General features: G+C 41.8%; 1 protein-coding gene across 1 annotated transcript in view; it reads right to left on the bottom strand.

Moving 5' to 3' along the window:
• The window catches only part of Scgdelta (sarcoglycan delta), a 169,735-nt gene that overhangs the window by 58,457 nt on the left and 92,566 nt on the right, over positions 1-18,712 (bottom strand). The gene's annotated exons all lie outside the window — the stretch shown is intronic.

Below are 18,712 nucleotides of genomic sequence, written 5' to 3'. Positions count from 1 at the left end.
CTACCTGCTACCTCGCTGTGGTCGGTTTTCCGATACTGATGAATGATTCAGCGTTATCTCGCCGTACCGAGCAACGCGCTGCTGCTCTTATTAATCTAGAGGTAATAGTTAATGCAACACTTGTCCACTTGCCTTGCCGTTAAATTCTTAGGGCAAAGAATCCTGAGGTTTTAATCCTCCCTCTTCTATGAACTTCAGCTTTTAAAATCCACCGTAAGAATCTGCCCGTTTCTACCGAAGATTTAATTTCGTTCGAACGCACGGAGTAAAAAATGTTCACATTATTTTAGGTGGCTGTGAGCGATTTTTATTCCTTTATAAAGTATTTCTGAAATGTTTTGACAGCCTCCTCGAATTTGTCTGCACAGTTTTCGAGCATTGATGAACACTTGACCCGAGTTTTGATAATCAAGTTTAGAAACATTACTTTTCATACTTTAGGAAAGTGAAATACAAGCTTCAAAAGCAAACATAAGTTTTCATACACTGATCTGAGATCAATATTTTCCCCCTAAAATTTTATAAATACGTCTCTGTTTATAGAATTCTTTGGTTCTCATCCCACGTTGTAAGTAACAATAAAATGGAATGAATTCAATTCAATGAAGAAGCTCCACAAATTTTGAATAACAGTTTACATGAATTTTCACAATGAATTAATTGATTTGCCGAAATTCCTATAAGCAAGGCTTCTAACATCCATAAGTTTCTTAAAAATACCCGTATTTTGAGTTTGCAGAGAATATGAACAAGATATCTTCCATTAATTTACCAAAATTGGCTTCAAACGAACGATTCAAATTCATGCCGCAGTTTTCTTCGTTGAACACCCCAAGTTATTGCTATACTCATGAAATTGAACCGATACCAAGGTGGAAACTGACGCGCGTTTCCTCGTCCAGATCACGATGCAGGTCCTGCAGAACGTGAAATCCGATGGTGCAATTACCAGGGCGCGTTGTAACCGTGAGCTTAGCGTTAGACTAACCACCCGGAAGTGCCGCCATTGTCCACCACTAATCTGATCACAGATGCTCTTCCGTTCCCGCACAATGTTTGTTTGCGGTTGCGCTGGCGGATCCGGAGAACACCGCAGAGACTCTGTGCCGGAGTGTTTCAATAGTCCTAATCTCTCTCTTCCCCCCCCCCCCCCCCCCCTCCCCCGCCCCCCGACCCCAGCCCTTCCTCTTTCTCTTTCTCTCCGGCCATCTCCGATCACGGAATCAAGGGGGCAAACCGCGTGATAAACTCGTTCATCCCTTCACTCCAGAGAAAAAAAGAAACCAGTTGTCTCGGATAACAGATTATGTTTTACATAAATTGTGGATTTTCCGTGCAGACTTTTGAGTCACTTACTCGTTTTGATATTGTTTGACTTGATACATTTTTAAACATTAAAACAACGAAAATAATGCTTGATACTTTAATAACATATCCAAGAATACTTGTTTGTAAATTATTTTATTGCCTTGAAGTTAACAAGTCTTCCAGTTTACATGATAATCGTGCGTAGATCGTGCAACATAACCTCACTTTTTTTTTCGAAATTCAATATTTCTTCGCACTATTCGGTGTTCCAATGTTTTCTGATGAAACTTAGAATCATTATGAATACACACAGTGTGTGCTTTATTTTTTTATGATACCTACTTTCCAAATGTACGTTCATTACTTAAAATAAGTCTACCGAGAGTAGTTCTTCGACTGGTTCCAGTGTTAAAACTACAAGTTCAATATTTTTTTTTCGCAGTATTTAGTCGGTGAACTGACCTAAAGGTTTGCACACGTAAATGCATAATTGTCAGTTTCTGTGTATTTGAATTTGAACGTTTTATAACCTTTAATGAAATTGTGACGCTGCCACTTGAATCCACGGGAATAATTCACTCGTAGCAAGCAGGCATTCCGGGTTTGTTCAATCCTCACACGGTGAACAATAAATTCAACCATCCAGGGTCCTAAGAATTTCCATGTAATCTCGCAGTGCCTCAGATGTAAAGCAACGAAGTATCAAATCGAGAGTCGAAATACTATGAGTGCAATATCCGAGTACGGTAAGTCTTCGGAAATATGGCAAGCCCCAACTGCTTCGGGCCGGATCCTTATTAAAGCTCAACGTTCGATAATTTCTGTGGTTTTCTAAGCTGCTCCGCACTTTTCCAATCATTTTTTTAGACGTTTCATGCACTGTCGACGAAGCGGCTGAACGATCCTAGTCCAACGATTGGTTTGTCTCGGAGCCCTTGACCTGGCTCAGCGGTGAGTTGGGACAATCGAAGTATTTTAGGTAGTTTTCAAACAAAGGGTATAGAAATTATACAGAGTTATTTCGTCCGACGAAAGCCTCGACCGACCACGTGAGGATATATTGTGTCTCGTGTGTATAAATGCACGAAAAGGGAGGAGGAAAGACACGCAAACCATCTCCTTTGATATGCACCGATCGTATATCATTTCCAAATAATAATTGGCCATTATATTCCGACACCGTGTGTTCTTATACGTTGTAGATGTATGCAGGCACGCGAAAGGCGACGAGTCAAAGCAGCGGAAGCCGGTGCTCGTGTCGCTTTAAGGTGTCAGTCACACTAATACCTGTATTTTGCGTCTAATATCTGCGGGCGGAACGCTGAGGCGCGATTATTGTTCATTGACAACCGACGTGTCTGAATATAATCATAAACCAATGGTTGAGGAGCGTCGAGTCGAACCTCGGCTCTCGTACGATTTTGAACGGCCTAAGTAGGTTCACGCGTTTCGACGTCGGATACATACAAATCCATCGATTTTACACCGTGCATGATTCGACGTCACGAACTCTGGATAGAAAGTGATCGGGATTCACATGGAAACGATTCGTTTTTGGGTGACGTTTTACTTATTCACTCGTTTCACCTTTGACTTTCACGCTTTCTTCAACCTTTGACATAATTGTACGGATTATCAAGAAGCCAGCCTGGGTAGGCAGCGTGGCGAGGTTATAAGGTTTTTGAATTATAGAGAGCCGAGGCGAAGAAGAGAGACAGCGAGGGCAAAGCAAGAGCCCCTTTCTAATTAGCTCTGGTCCCGGGGTTTTTGTTTAATTAACACGCACGTGAGCGCGAGAGCATCGTGTGCGCGGAAAGCCCTTCCTTCTATTTCCTCCGAGCTTCTGTTCCCCGTTAGATAGGTGCAGGGTGTTTGTTTACTGAAAATGGGCCAAACGACCGTGTTAAGCGCATGCAAAGGGTTATCCGCCGCGCGATGAGCGCTGACAAATTTTCCGCGTCGGAAAAAAAGAGGGAAAACATCCGTAAGTTAATGAAAATTATCCTTCGAGCTGGGCTTTTATCTCAAGATTGAAAGAAAGAGCGACGAGTCTTCAATTGACTCTGCGCACTGCGGCTTCGGAGCCAAAACCGAGCTCGAGCGTCTCATTTTATATTGTCGCCTTTAGTCTTTCTTCATCTTTTTTTTTCTTCTTCTTTGATTTTTACCCCGGGGTTGTTACACGGCGGATATAATAAATCCCGGAGAAAAAGGAGCAAGCGAAGCTTTTGCACCGCGTCGTTTTGCACAGTCGAGCTCGGTTTTCCTCGGTTGAATTCGTCCGAGCTCGGTTCAGAGCCGGACGTTAGGTGCAGGTGGTGTCGGTGTATTTATAGCCTCGGCGTGACTCGTCTCTTCTCTCTGTACCAATACTCAACCGAAGAGCTCGATGGACCAGGGGGAAGGCCGTCGCGACGCCAACGTCGAGAAGCCTCGAATGGTTCGACGCCGAGTCCTCAGACACTAAAGCCCGTCTTTCAGTCTGGAGGGAAAAAAATCTACTCAACTTGTCTCGGGTCTGGAGACTCATTCGTTTCGCCGTCGGCGGTGTTGGGCTGGAATTCAGCATTGAAGTTGCCGAGCTAGGGAAGGTGTTTGGTTTGAAACTGGATCAATTTACTCGTATTGCAGTGCTGATCAAGCTGAGCGTTCCGAGGAACACACTCATCGAGTTATTTCGAATGGTTCCAAGTCCTTTAGAGACTGCTAATCAGGGAAGAAAGTCGGTCAGGATTTTGTTCAGCTAGCGATGACGAATAAACAGAGTTTCCTTTGAAGTTTTCCGTTGAATCAGTATGAGAGTGGTTAACCTCGTTGGTAGATTTCCCCTGGTTATTAATTGTCGAAGCAGAAGCTTCGCGCATGGTAGTTGCACGCTTTTCAGTTTTCAATTTCTTCTTTCCTGCTGGAAATTTCAGAATTAATAACGCAATCGCGGAACTCCGGGAGAGAGGATTTCAGAATAGAGATTTAGCTTCCACTTGACGCGGATCTCTCGTGTCAAAGCGGTGGCGTGATGCTCTTTCCGAGAAATCATAGGAGGAGCAAAAGCCCGGGCTTTGGTGAAATTGGTCAACACTTTTACCGCGCAGTACAATCAGATAACATCGGTACCAAGGGCTGGCGGCAAGTCGCGCGTCACTTCCAGTCAGTCTCGAACGACTAACTGCTCCCAGCAGCGGCTCAAGTTTTGTCCGAAGTTCGCGGGGTGGGAAACTTGTTTGTTCGCGCGAGTGCTATTTCGGTGGAGATGAACTTGCCTCGCGCACAATCAGGTCTTATCTAAACGTGACTGGCGTGTTCTTAATGGTCCCCGAGCGACCAGGAATTGTTTCTTCCCTCGCCAGACGATGCAAATCACTCTATACCTTCGATTGATTTTACTCCCCATTAGATTTTTATCTCACCAAAAGTCTGTACAAGCGATTCCAACACTAACTCGATCACTTCGTCACGTAGCTTGTCCAATTAGCCAAAACACCCATTTCCCCAATTTTCAACCCGTCCAATCGAATCATATGACTTTCATTATCTAACATCGATTATACAAAAGTTCGGGTAGACGGTGTTTTGTTAGAAATCATTATCAAAGCTCAGCGATCGCTATTCCGATTCAAACAGCGGTGCCGATCTCGCATTAACTACAACTGCAAAAGGCGTCGTGGAGCTTCAGCATGATCTGGCCAGCTGTACAATGACGCTATTTAGCTCCGGTGTAACATGGCTTGAGGTTCTATCAGCATATCCATGGTTACGTGGATCAGCGACACTGTGTAGTAGCAGAGATGCACAGGGTGAATAGGGGATGATGTTGTGCTGGACAAGCGGATAGCATGTAAGACAGAATCGTGCCGGAGTTGGTGAAAGGCTGCTCGGCACATTGGACTACCGATGATTGTCTCCCGGATTCCCATCGAATCACCCCGCCAGTTGAAGCCATGATGTCTCCGACGTCGTAGCTGATAGCAAAACCCCCACAGGGAAATCGTCGCCTAGATCGCTCATCCGTTCACACTGCACCTCAACTGTACACGGAATCTTTCGATAACGGTTTGATTTTCTTCGAATCACTTTTCACTGGGTTTATCTTTTTTAATTCACCATTATCATTGTATCGTTTTCGATAGTCGTTATGCAATTGACGGACATTTCGCGAAATTTTTCTGGTTTATTCTTCTTTTATGGGCTTAGGATCTGAGAAAAACAGTGATCTGGATTTACGTTCGATGGTAGTTTCAAAAAATTCTTTGAATACCTAAGAGCGGTGTTAAGTGGGTTTGATACTCGCAATCATCTCTAAGAACAATTGATTCCCTCTGCCCGCAGTGTTCAATAGTCGAAACTGCGAAAGCGATCCTAAACGAAGTACTTCGATCGTAATTTTCATCTCCTTGAGTCCGTCAATCGTTTTGCCTCTTCTTCGATCACTTCGTACAAAGAAAAAGCGAAGAATATAGAAAAAAATAATCATAGTTCCGCGGGGAATCGTCTAACCGATACCACCTTACACCTTACGAGGGTAGATTTTCGGGGGAGAAAAATAAGAGACGCGTTTCAATCGACCGTTTTCTGTCCGCATCTGACAAAAAGCCTCCGCAACTAACTCGGCGGCTTCTCGAAGACAATTGATTCCGCTTGATGCGAGGCGAGACGGGACACGCGTATAAGTGGCCTCGAGTTACGCGTCTTAAGCTCTCGAGACGTCTTTCGACGCCTCCAGTCCGCAAAAGAGACAGCGAGAAGGGCGGCCGGGGCCAAAGAGCGAGAAGGCTCGCGGATGGGGTGGCGAAGAGGAGCGCCAGGGATAACGCTGCAAAAGCAACAGGTGCCGACGGCTAGCTAGCCACCCTCCACCCTCCACCTTCCACCCTCCACCCGCTAGCCCCTCTTCGCCGGCAGATCCCGGCAAGATAGCAAAAATGTTTAATGGGGTGAACTCTCCGGAAAATACCGCCTTATATATATGTATATATATATATATCTATGTACATGTATATATATATATATATATTAGGTATATAACGTTGGATACGTGCGGCTGCGACTGTTCCTGGAATATTGTTTTCTCGGTTCGTTCAATTAATCCATTTATTTTACAGGGTGTATCGATTCTTTGTTTGAAAATTGTCACCGATTGTAATACACGTTTTGTATAGATTTTTTTTTTTTCACAAAGAGTCTCGGTTTAAGATTATTATTACATTGTTATCAGTATTTTGATTAATAGAGTTTAGGACTTTGGTGATGCTTAGAATGTGGGAAACACTTGTAAAAAGGCATCAAATTTTACGTCGTTAGTAAGGTTTCACTTCATCGAGAGTACTGACTACCATTGTATACCGTTGAAAATGTGAAATTTCTTCAAATATTTTAAGTCTGTATAAGGTCGCACAAATTAAGCTCGAACGAAGGAAGATGAATAACACAAATTTCACTTGTTAGAGATAAAATTTATTCGGATTTTTTTTTATCATGTTAAGTTTGGACAAACGCGTGTGACTTGAATTTACATACGAAAATGACGGATTTTGTACCAGTTGCTGTGAAGTATTACACAAAATTTTCATTTGTGTTGTTATTCAAGAAATGAGATGATAAAGTATAAGTATTTGAATGGATTTGTCTGCAAGTCAACATTTTCGAATTACTGTAGTGGATTTTTGCTTGAAGTTGTTATCATATTTCGTGTTACTTGTGTACTGATTGATTCTCGTTGAAATTGTGCTGAAATAAATATACTACAAGTAGTCGCTATTTATAGACTGGCTGTGAAAGCTAAATCACCCGAAGGCCTGAAAACATCAGGAAAAAATCACTTGCTAGGAAATTAAACTGATGAAATTTTCAAAATAACTCATAACGCGAAAACTAATGGTGCTATCAAAATCATCAGAATCTTGAATTAAGGTTTGATTCTTTCGATACGTTTCACATTGTTTATTTAATTTTTTTTCTAAGATAGCCAGAAAAAACATTGAATTTCGACTTAGAGAAAACTCGAAAATACAGAAGACTTTTGCTCAGGATCAAAAGATAAATAATGATGACTCTAGTCCCTTGAACGGCTTCTCCAGGGATGTAAAGATAACCCGGTAAAAAGGTTCCAACCAAAGAGGCGCATCTTTTCATCACGGCCATTAAAATCAATTTTGTGAAGAGATAATTAATTAAGACTCCACAGCGTTGGTCGACTGAAGCCTCGTTTATGCTGTTTCTTCGGTGCACGGAGCAATGTTTTCAAACAAACAACGTCAAATTGAGATCGGTTAATTGTAGCGCGGCGCGTAATCCAGAGGTGTTAATTCCGTGACAGAGAAACGTCACGGTAAAATTGGCAGGGTGCATAGAATCCGCGTTGTTGAACATCGCCTCCACCATTTTACAGCTCAACTGTTATTGGACAAATCGGGGTGAAATGGTCGTTCGATAATCCTCACGGACTACCGATTCGTCGCTGCAGCTAACTCAGTACTGACGGTCTGTTATCTGATATTGTACCCAGTTATTACATGCTTTATTGAGGAAACAATTCCCTTGGTACGTAAGCGATGCCAATTCGCGTGCGGACAATTACGTGCTTTCGATGGCTCGTGACAAACGTTTGAATAAAGGAATTTTTTACTCTTTATCGAAGAGTGATATGGATTGAAAAATCGCACTAGAATTCGTTACGATCACGGTGGGTAATTTAGCGCCGTTATCGACAAAAATTCGACACCAATGAACAGTTTGCCGGAATATTTTCATTTACGAGTTAAAACTTGCGACAGATTCGTTTGTTGGATAGCATAAGATGAAAACTGTGGGAAAATGGCGGGGAGGCGAGGCACCTCAGAGATGAGTATTTGATCAAGGAGAGTTGAAACAGTTGCCAGCTCTCTCAGCTATCAAGATAAAGTAGTAAATTTTTTTTAATTGCTTTATTCTAGGCGGTGGGATACGAGGGACTGCAGAAGAAAAAGACAGACAAGGGGAGAGAGAGAGAGAGAGGACGAGAGAGTTTACATAATTTCAGACGTGGAATGAAAGGTAAGACGATGCAGGGTTAATACTTTGTACATTGAAAATTAAATTCAATTGAAAATCTTTAAATCGTTTCGAAGTTTAATAAACATAAGAGCGAATGAGAACGAGATGCAGAGAGAAAGAGAGAGAAAGAGAGAAAAGGAGAGGGATAAAGTGGAAAGCGATTTTTTGTACCACGTAATTTTTCCTTGCTCTTGCCTTTTTTTCGTAAAGTTATAATTTACTTTTTAATTTTGGACAAATTTAATTAGAGGGGCCGATGGAACGCTCTGGTTTAATTAATGCGTTTCATTTCTTTCCAACAAATGCGTTATTCCTCCTTTGTGAATGTTATTTAATATTCCTTATTACTTTTTCTTATTATTTTTAATTACTATCCGCTCTTTAGCCGTTTACTTCGGTCTTTTACCCCGAATCGGGGGAGTGAATTCACTGTATTCACATATGTACGCGCGTACGATTACAGGGAAAATTATTTTCCCCCTCAAATTCTGCCGTTATACCTTTCACGCTAATTAATGTATTCGCAATAATTGAAAACACGTTATTCTTTGTCGAAACTTTCTTATCATTATCATTCGAGAAACAGAGGCTCTCACTTATTTGCATTGCAAGATTCATTAATTGTAGAACATATGAAAATTCGCTGCGCTCGAATTCTTATACGTAGAAAAATTACGTAAATATAAGGAGATGTTTTGGAGAGGGGTTCGCAAAATTGATGAGCAGAAATTAACAATGAGGCTTTAATAAAGAGAAGGAATGAACGAACAAATCTTCACCAATCGCGTAAGGGAAATTTTTTTTTTTTTTCATTCAACACGGCGATTTCCCAGTCCCTCATGGATTAGGGGATGAAGGAAACTGCGCCCAGCACTGCACTTGGCTTACAGCGTCAGCTTTCTAAACCCACCCTTGACTTAAACGTATACATATACACACACGCACAAATGTTGAGGGTATAATAAACAGAAACTGAGCACCTGGCCACCATGAATTTATATTTTATATTCAACGTGCTTTTACGAGCTTCGGACCGTTTTGCATTAGTGTTTTATCCGCGAGTGCCTTACGCCCACCCTTTTCCGTAGCTCGAGTCGAAACCGTCGCGGATTCGTACGTCTGCGAAATATAATTTCAATTTGAAAATTTTACATGTCACCGTTGAACGATGAATCAGATTCATCCGACATTAAACGCCATGTATTTAAATTATATGTTTCTAAAGTGAGTTCAGTGGCTCAACCAGACTGGTCAGAGAAATCAATGGTCACTCGTTTTTGTCGTAACTCAAAACGATCGATTGAATAATCAGTTTCATATAGTGAAAGTCATTTTAATTTCTGATAATTTGGCGTCTAAATTGTCTCAAAATACTTTGAAAATTTCAATGCTAAAAGCAAAAGAACGAAAGATTGAAAAAAAAAGAGAAGCGGCTGAATGACGTAATTGATTTTTGAGACTCACGTAGAACGCTATAGGCGATATTTTCGCAGCGAAATAAGCTGTGACAGGGCGTTATTCTCGGAGCATCTGTGACCCGTGGACCCCACGGTTGGGGTGGCGCCTTTGTTTTGGTACAAGAGACACGGCTTCTCAGCCAAAATCTGTTATTTCAGGTTAGCCGAATAAATCTGAATAATATTTTTCAATCGAATTTCACGACCGTCGCATAAACCAGGACGATGTACTGCTCAGGCTTCGATATGACTTTACTTCTTTACATAAAATCAAAGATATTGCCAATGGAAATATACGTGCAGTATGTATTATATACACTCTGGGTATATCTACGTCTGCGTAAAATTTCTTTTTCTTTGTTATATTTTTTACCTTTTAAATACCCTGCACCTATGTCGCTGAAGAAGAATCCCTTCAGATATTTTATTGCTTTAATGTGAATTATTATTATATATATATATATATATATATATTCTGCTTATTCCATCATCTGAGAATTTGAAAATCGTTTCAATTCTTACTCGAGATATATCGCGTGAAAGTTCCAAAATACCGATTTGATAGAATAACGATTCATCTTGGAATCACTTTACGCAAGCAAATTGTGTACTTGAGCTTATTTATTTCCAAAAGCAATTGATTTCTAAGGAGCGAAGTGTGTGACATTACGAATAAGAAAAGTTTTCATTTTTGGAAGACGTATGTTTCATTTATTTTTCCTCGCTTTCAATTAAACGAAACGTGCACTTTAGTTTTATTACACACCGTTAAAAATAATGGTGCTAAGGTTGACTAAAACTAAACTTCGTGAACCACCGAATAACAATTTTTGTATTAAATTCGGAAATTCGTCATCAAATAGTGTTAGATTGATTGACTTCAAATTACCCAGTACAGAATTTTTCTCACATTGTACCCAACCTGTTTCATTTATATCTTCTCCTTGTAGATACTCTACTGAAAATGACCATGTCTTAAATCATAAAATGTTATGACCGAAATTAGCGTGTATTTTATCACATAATTTACCTTGAAAGTTCGAGAGAATGTATAAAAAAAAATCACGTAATGAATCACAAAAACGCGAACCATTGGATATACTAGATCAAAAATGATCTAGTCGACTGTATACGACTCTTGATCCAGTATATTCTATGATTCGTGCTTTTGTAATTTGTTTCGTGTTTCTTTAAATATTTTTCTCGTAACGTAAGAAATTACACGTTGATTTCGGCCACAACCTCCTATGATTTATCCCACAATAATTTTCGGCAGTAAATCGTCGAGTACCAACGAACCGATTCGGCGGATCGCTCGTCTAGACGGACAGTCGAGAGGATGAACAGCCCACACCGATTGTAGTAAAATAAGCCCAGCGTTTTAAGCCGAGGGTTTACTCCCGTCCTTTTGGCGAGTGCAGCGTTGTTATATCATCCCGGTGATATTCATGACACGCACGTAGCATTGGGTAATTTCTGACAGGATAAGGCGCGGGTTTCGGCTAGCCGGGGCGGCGAGAAGCGAGGCGTGGCGAGAAGAGGATCGTCGGCGCCAGGTGAGGGGCAGCTTCTAGGCGTGGTAATCAAATCTAATCCCTTCGAGCCATCCGTGTGCTAACTGCTAGCCGATGTTACATCGGGCTTACACCGGGCGCAACCGGGCTGCTCGGGAAACTCGAGGAGATCTTGCGATAAGGGAGCTCGAGGAGGATATTCCGTATGCAGAGATCGTGCCAACCCCGACGCTTCCGAAGCGAGGCGAACACCGTATAACAGACAGGGAAAACCAAACTGTACGCGTTTCCTTCGGCTCTCCTTGTTTTTTTATTACATCAGAAATTATCCGATTCATTCGGTACTGCGAGTTAAGGTTTATACGTCTTTCAAAGCTTTCAATTCATCCGAATCTCGACGTCAAATCATTTTCATTTTCATTTTTTCACATTCGTCGAATTCTCTTATCGGCGTCCGTGAGCTTGTGAGCAGACGCCATCTGGTGGCAGTGAATAAACTGCCTCGTACAATGTCATAATTAATTATGAAAGTCGGTTTTCATCGGAAGACGACTTTTATCCCAGATCAACTCTATGTTACATTATTAAAGCTCAACAGCTTGAAGTAATTGCCCTTTGCCTGATTCTTTCTGCTATTTACTCGGTCGGTTAACTATCCTTGAAATCTGTTGTGCGTTCACCAGTTAAAAAAATATTTTTTCAAATTGTTGAAATTTTGTACAATATAACTGAATATTTTTAATCCTAACTGATCACACTTCAGTAGAATCGCATAACGGTCACACAGGAAGAAATTTAACCCAGCCCCGAAAAAGTGATATCCTGCTACAACAATGAATTTGATAAATGATCTAAATAAAATATCTAGGTACTCTTTAAGGATCGCAGTAAAAGCTCTCTCAGTTTTCCTCCCCAAAATTGATCGTTTAAATATTCTAAAACATCAGCAAGGTTAAGGTACCAACGAACTCCAAGAGGAATTTGAAACATGTTCCGGGTGATATTCACCGCAAGTGACCAATTAGGGTTAAACCATTCACAATATGTCTCAACTTACTGTGAAATTCGGATCACATACTAGGAAAATTTTCTTTCTTTCTGGTTGTACTCGCTAATTGTTCAACCTTTAGATACCGAAGTGATGATGTTACGCATCTTACGCAGAGTGTTCGTTGTCCTAAGTCCCCTTTAAGATTGAGAGAGAGAGTCTTGTTTAGGTATGCATTCCTAAAGCTCAAGGGTAGGAAAGCTCGCGCATTTCGACAATGTCCGACACAATTTATGGAATTTTAGCGGAGTCGCTATACCGCTGTGTGGTCAATGCATACCGAAATAATTTAGGTACGTGTAAACCAAAATACAAACAGGTATTACAAAGATTGATACAAAGAGTTTCCATGAAAATATCTTTTAGTCACTAATCGTCTCTCAATTGTAAAAGAAAACTGTTGCATCAGCTTGTAGCAAATCCCTAGTGAAAATTTGCAAAACTTGTTGGGAAAACCTATGAAATTTTCGTAAAATTTATGTTTCTTTAATTCAATTTCAGAGAAAAATATTGGAAAACCAACTCAGAAGCCAAGATCGTTCGGAAAGAATCTTGAGTTTTTTTTTTGACATCTCGGATATTGTAAATTTTTAATGTTTCTGAAAACCATTGAGGCTTAATTAGGTTTGAATGTTTTTATTTTTACCTTCCCTGGATTGAATGAGAGTATTATGCGCAGAAAAATCATGAGAAATATTCTATCTCAGAGTAATTTTATGAAAAGAATTTCCAACGACAATTTACCAAATTTATTCCACGCCGTTTACACTGAATGGACTGCAGCGGTGAACGCTCTGTGTATAATCAATTCGGGTTGGAGTATAAACCTATGCGATTCGGAATTTAATATGTGCAGACAAGCTCCGCCTGCACGTTGAAAAGTGTTATTAAGGTGAGCTCGACTTGAGCCATCTCTTTCATCCCTTACAACTAAAATGCAACTTATTTTTCTGACTCTTTTCTGCTGAAAGATCTATCGGATTTCACTCTGCCCTTTGTATCCCTAACGTAGGTTTTTTTTTTTTTTTTAATCAGTCACCGTAACTATCATCAAATTTTATACACCTAATTACGCTTACGAAATAACGATTCGACCGTTATTTTCAAAAGTTTATTACTAAGTTGAAATTTGTCTTGCAACGATGCAGGTAAAAGCCGTTAATCATAAACTGCATGCGATATTACGCAGCTCAACGATTTTGTTCACCAAAGAAAAATATCGTTGTAAAGAGCGTTGTAGCAAAGTTTGTTATTCACTTTGCAGTTAACCGGTTCTTGTTGTTTTTTTTTTTCTTACTCTTCGTCCTCGGTCTCCCTGATTTTTATCTCCTTTTCATCCCCGGCAGCGCAGCTTGTTGCATCGTTGATTAAAGTTATCTTTGGATTAACACCGTCCTTATAACTTTGTGCCCGTTTCCAGCTCCGCCTCCGCGTGCAGCCTGGTTTCACGAAACTTGTTTTCAGTAATACTTGTTGCCTTGCCGATGTTAAGAAATCCTAGTTAAACTGGGACTGGCTGATTACTATCTCACGGGGAAAGAATGCACGTCTTTCAATTACCACAGTGACAGCACCAGCATTTTCCACAAGAAATGATAACAAAAGTTAGTAAAAATTTGCTTATTTCCGCGTGGGGGAATTCCGTCCTTTTGGCAGTACGAAACCACGGAGTTATGAGGCAATCGATTCTACGCAAACGTGTAACACCGCCACCCTCAATCTCTCATCAGTTCCACGGTACAAAGGAGATAACTTGTACTAATACTCTTCAAACGAATCTCGGTAAGTTATTAGATTTCGAGCCTCTCGCCCTCCTCCGTCTCGTCGTTCCGTTCCCTCTCCTCGCCGTACCCCCTAATGACAAAACATCCCCTTCTCCAACCCCGTCAGCCCGCTACGAAAGAGGATATAACTATTTCCCTTCCTCTTCCTTGCTCCCTTTCTCTGCCGCTTTTTCCTCTCCCTCTCCTGATGTTGGTGTGATTTGAATTCATCCAGTTAGCAGCGCGTGCCGCGACTGCTCAACTAAGCGAAACGGTTAAGGGGCGCAGTGGTTACTCTCACTGAGTTTTCGTACCCCTGATTCCACCGACCGTTTTATACAAAGGGATTTCTTCGCGACCCCGCAATTACCCGCCATCGAAATGGCTCGTTTAATTTGCGATCGTATTTCACCCACTTCGTCGAGAGGAGAAAATCAACATCGAATGGCAGAAATGGTATTGATTGATTCGTCGTTTTTTCCCCCCACATTTCACATTTCTGACTATAATAATAGTCACGGTGCACGGCTGACGTAGCTGGAATATCAGATAAAGTGATCTTTCGAGGAGGGGAAATATTAATGGCCTCTTCGCCGAATCGGTGACAGATGTGGGATGCCGAGTTCTGTGAAAATGTGCGGTAGTCTTGCTAGGCTAGGTAATCGTTTCATTCCGTTGCCAACTCTTCTTCACCCTACCAACACCATTTCGTATTTAAATGAAGTTAAAATAGTTCGAAACTGCAATTTGTATTACAAAGTTGGTAACGCCTACGTGCACGAAGTGACTCTCCTTTGGAAGGAAGGTATAACGCCAGTTGGAGGGAACAGATAGAAGCAGAAGGTGCTAGTGATACATACACCCCATACTTTACGGTGGACCGTCGACACTCCCACCCTGGGTTAAACCTGGAACTATTTTGGATGGCCTTGTAGAGCTGCTAGGCGCGGTTCGGGACGAGAAGGGACGTTATAAAATATCAGAACTCAGACCCCTCGCACCGTTGGAGCCAGATGATACATAACATGTTACACGTTATGGAAATCCGTTTATGTACCCTAACTCGAGAGACTCGAGACTCCAGACTCGAGAGCGCGGAGCAGCCGATGGAAGGAAGGAAGTAAATACAGTTTCGACCGAGTTTTCTATTGCTCAAGAAAATTGTCGCTATATCTATGCTCTCCGTCTATGAATATATGTAAATTAATATTCATGCCACCTTGCCAAACATTTAAGCTTTCCCATCCGTGACGTTTCAAGTTTGAATGTAACAGAATTTCGTATTACTTCCTCACTGCTCGACTAAATACCCAAAATTCGTTCGACCGAGTTATTCCGTATCTCTTGAATTTGTGTGACACACGATATTCTTGTGCACGAAGCTATTGCTTTGTTCCGACACTTTGAATTATCGAGAAATCTCTGCGACTTATGACGGTAGCAACGAATCTGTGACGTCAGATTGAACCGATTACTTTCCAGTCGGCCTCCGCTATGACAGGCACACCCCGGCGCTCCGTCTTGTTCGAAATAGCTTTGCAGCTTCTACTATATAAGGGGGTGAGTAACAGCTTGTGGAAATAGTTGGATAACAACCAGTTTTACAGCCTGCATAATAATTATATTATTATTTTACGTCCGATTCCAACGGCAATCACTGTAATCACCGCGGTACGACGTTACGTCTGTCGGATGTAACGCGATGCGTATAACTCCGCCATTTGAGGTATAGTTCGGCGAATCAGAAACTACCCTCGGATGAATCGAGGAATGAAAATAGAGTGAGAGGTGTTCGTTGCGAAAGGTGTAATTCGTTGAGCCGTACTAGCTGAGATTAAGAACGGTAATTGATAATGTTTCTTTTTTTCATGAATTATTGTTGGTACGGAACACTCACTTGGGTTCAAGAGATGATGGTTCAACGTGTCTTGAGTATGTCTGCTTTAATAACGGCCTGAAGGACCTCGATCGTGGGGAACGTTTGAAAATGGAATATAAAGAAAAGTCTACAGGCGTTGAAGAAGAAGAGAAGTATAAAGTACGTCGTAGTTGAGTTGAGGAACAAAGTTGATATTAAAATCAATCCGATAGTTGAGTCAAGAGTTCAGCTGAGTTTGTAACCTTAAGAGCTAGCTGGTTGCCCCGCAGGCCTGGCTATACCTACCTACCACCGCATATTGAAATTCAGTCAAGTTCACTCTCTCGTATTTACATCCCAGGAAAGAAAGAGAACGCGCCGGATAAAATAATGGGGAAGTAAAAGCGAAGTGAAAAAATAAATCGTGACCAGGCTGGCAGTCCCGTCGACTGAGACATGATCCGATTTTGGAATCAAATACAAAAGTGTGTTCCTCTTAATTCATTGTTCCGGTTTGACAGTCGAAAATTGAAAGAGTTTTTTGATTGCCCAACGTCGTTTACCCCTCTTTGGACCAAATTCCCGGCCTGTGATTCGAACAACGATGTGCCTGAGGCGTGTGCTGGAATCTGAGGATCAAACATTGGTCAGCTCATCGCGGAATCTGCATGGGTGAAGCGATCGATTTACTGCTAGAGATCGAGTTTCGTTAACCTTCGATTATTATCGAAAGGCTTAGCAGGGGTCGAGTCGACCATTTGTGACATTTTGTACTCGATATCTGTTCGCGAAATTAGAATTCCGACGGTTGTTTGTTAGTTGGTGCGTCACGTACGGAGTTGACGGCCATCCTTTGGGTATTTAGCGGCAATAAGACCCCCGCACGTTTGACCCTAAACTTTTTATTTCCACCCCACACCTTGTCGTCCCTCGGCCCGATTCGCCTTGGCTTTGCTTTGCTCGGCGGGAGTTTTCCTACTCCGGAAGTTCACCGACGATAAATTCTCATCTCGTCTTCTCCTCTTTAACAAGAGATACAGCCAGTCGACGGGAATCGTCAGCCATTAAGGTTATACAAATCGGTGATCACGCTCAGGGCTTTAACAAGCATTGAGTTTCGTAGAATTGCAACTCCTAGGCTGGCTCCTCCTGAAGAGAGTAAATTAAACGTTTCGTTTGCCTCTATTTTTCCTCTTTATGTTTTCCTTTTTTCAGCTGTTCCAGTTTCCGATCCCTTTTCTCCTTCAGTCGTCAACCTAACACCCCCTATACCCCGACGAAAAGTCTCATTTTCTACTTCATCGATACCCAAACTTCGACACATGCATTTCATTGCTAGCTGAAAACCTAAAAAGGTTTTTTTTGTTAGCTGACGGTGTGGAATGTAGTCCCAACAAAGTCAGGGTCAAGCAGAAATTTCAATTTCCACTTTTCAAGCGTGATCATCTGGGGGATTATTCCAGTTTTCGCGTCTGCGGATGAGCCTTTACTCTGCACGCCTTGGATGGCCCATAAACATTACAAAAATGAATGTCCGCGGTTTAGTACTCGCGAGCAGTATGCATGACTTGATACCACAATGGGGTATAATTTTCGCTAACAACAATACAGGTATGGCCAAGAGTGAATTTTGATGCAAATTAGAGATAAGCTGCGCTGCTTTGGCAGGGTGATACGGGTTGCCCATTAAAACTGCAATAACACTCGAATAATATCCGAATCTCTCGCATGGGTTTAGAATCTGTAATTAAACCTGGAGATGGCTGCTGGCCCATCAGGACTTAACGTAAGGGTTTTACACTCCCTCGCTCGTTGTGTACATTCAGCATCTAGGTTATGCCCAATCCTACCTAAGTACATCCATCCAAGACATTGTGTACCGATATAAATTTCAATTCCAACTATGAAAACGGATTAAAACACATTTCGTCATTCCTCGCTTAGGTGGGGGTCAAAACTTGGAAGGGACGATATTGCGAATGGCCGATACATCGAAATTTCAAGCATGCGAAGATAAAATAAAGAAAGTTGAACTGTCCGAAATCTTGATTTGCGAAAGTGTCACTGATTGACGGCCATTCGCAATATTGACATCGGCAGCGAGGTTCAAAGTAGACCGAATTCATCTTTGCATGTGCAATCGAGTGAGTTTTCTTTTTATGGTTTTGTCTTTCACCTTCGTCCGTCATAAACTTGCCTTGGTATTCTGCTCATTAAATCCCTACGAAAACTACGCGCTAACATAAAACATATATGCTGAATGTGTAAGACTGTCGCGTCGAGGTAAGTCCGGAATGAAAAAGCGGGTTAATCACGGTAATCTCGCGAGGATCGAGTGAGCCATCACGTATGAAAGGGGCGTACCTAGGCTGGAGAATAGGCCTTGGTTCTAGTCCGTTGTACTTACCAAGAGGAAGAGTAAGAGTGTGGGCAACAAGAAATACATAAATTATAGCCGTGTGCTGCGGCGTGACTGCAGCGAAGCGTGGTTCGTATTAAAGTTATGAATATAAATCCCGAGGTGGCAGGGCTCCGTTTCCCGGTTCCTCCGTCCCTCCGTTTCTCCGTTCCATCGTTCCGCCGTTCCGCCGCTCCACGAATCCTCAACCCTTAGCTCGACTCGGCTTATTCGCTTACCTCTCGACTTCGTCGACGTCCGCAAGCTCGCGGTGTCAAACTGCCGACCGATAATTCACGAGCCCAGGTTCGCGTCGTTGAGACACGCGCTCTGCCTC

This window comes from Neodiprion pinetum, chromosome 6 (assembly GCF_021155775.2).
Source record: "Neodiprion pinetum isolate iyNeoPine1 chromosome 6, iyNeoPine1.2, whole genome shotgun sequence".
In the NCBI taxonomy this organism is placed as follows: domain Eukaryota; kingdom Metazoa; phylum Arthropoda; class Insecta; order Hymenoptera; family Diprionidae; genus Neodiprion; species Neodiprion pinetum.
This window is presented reverse-complemented; position numbering and strand designations above follow the sequence as displayed.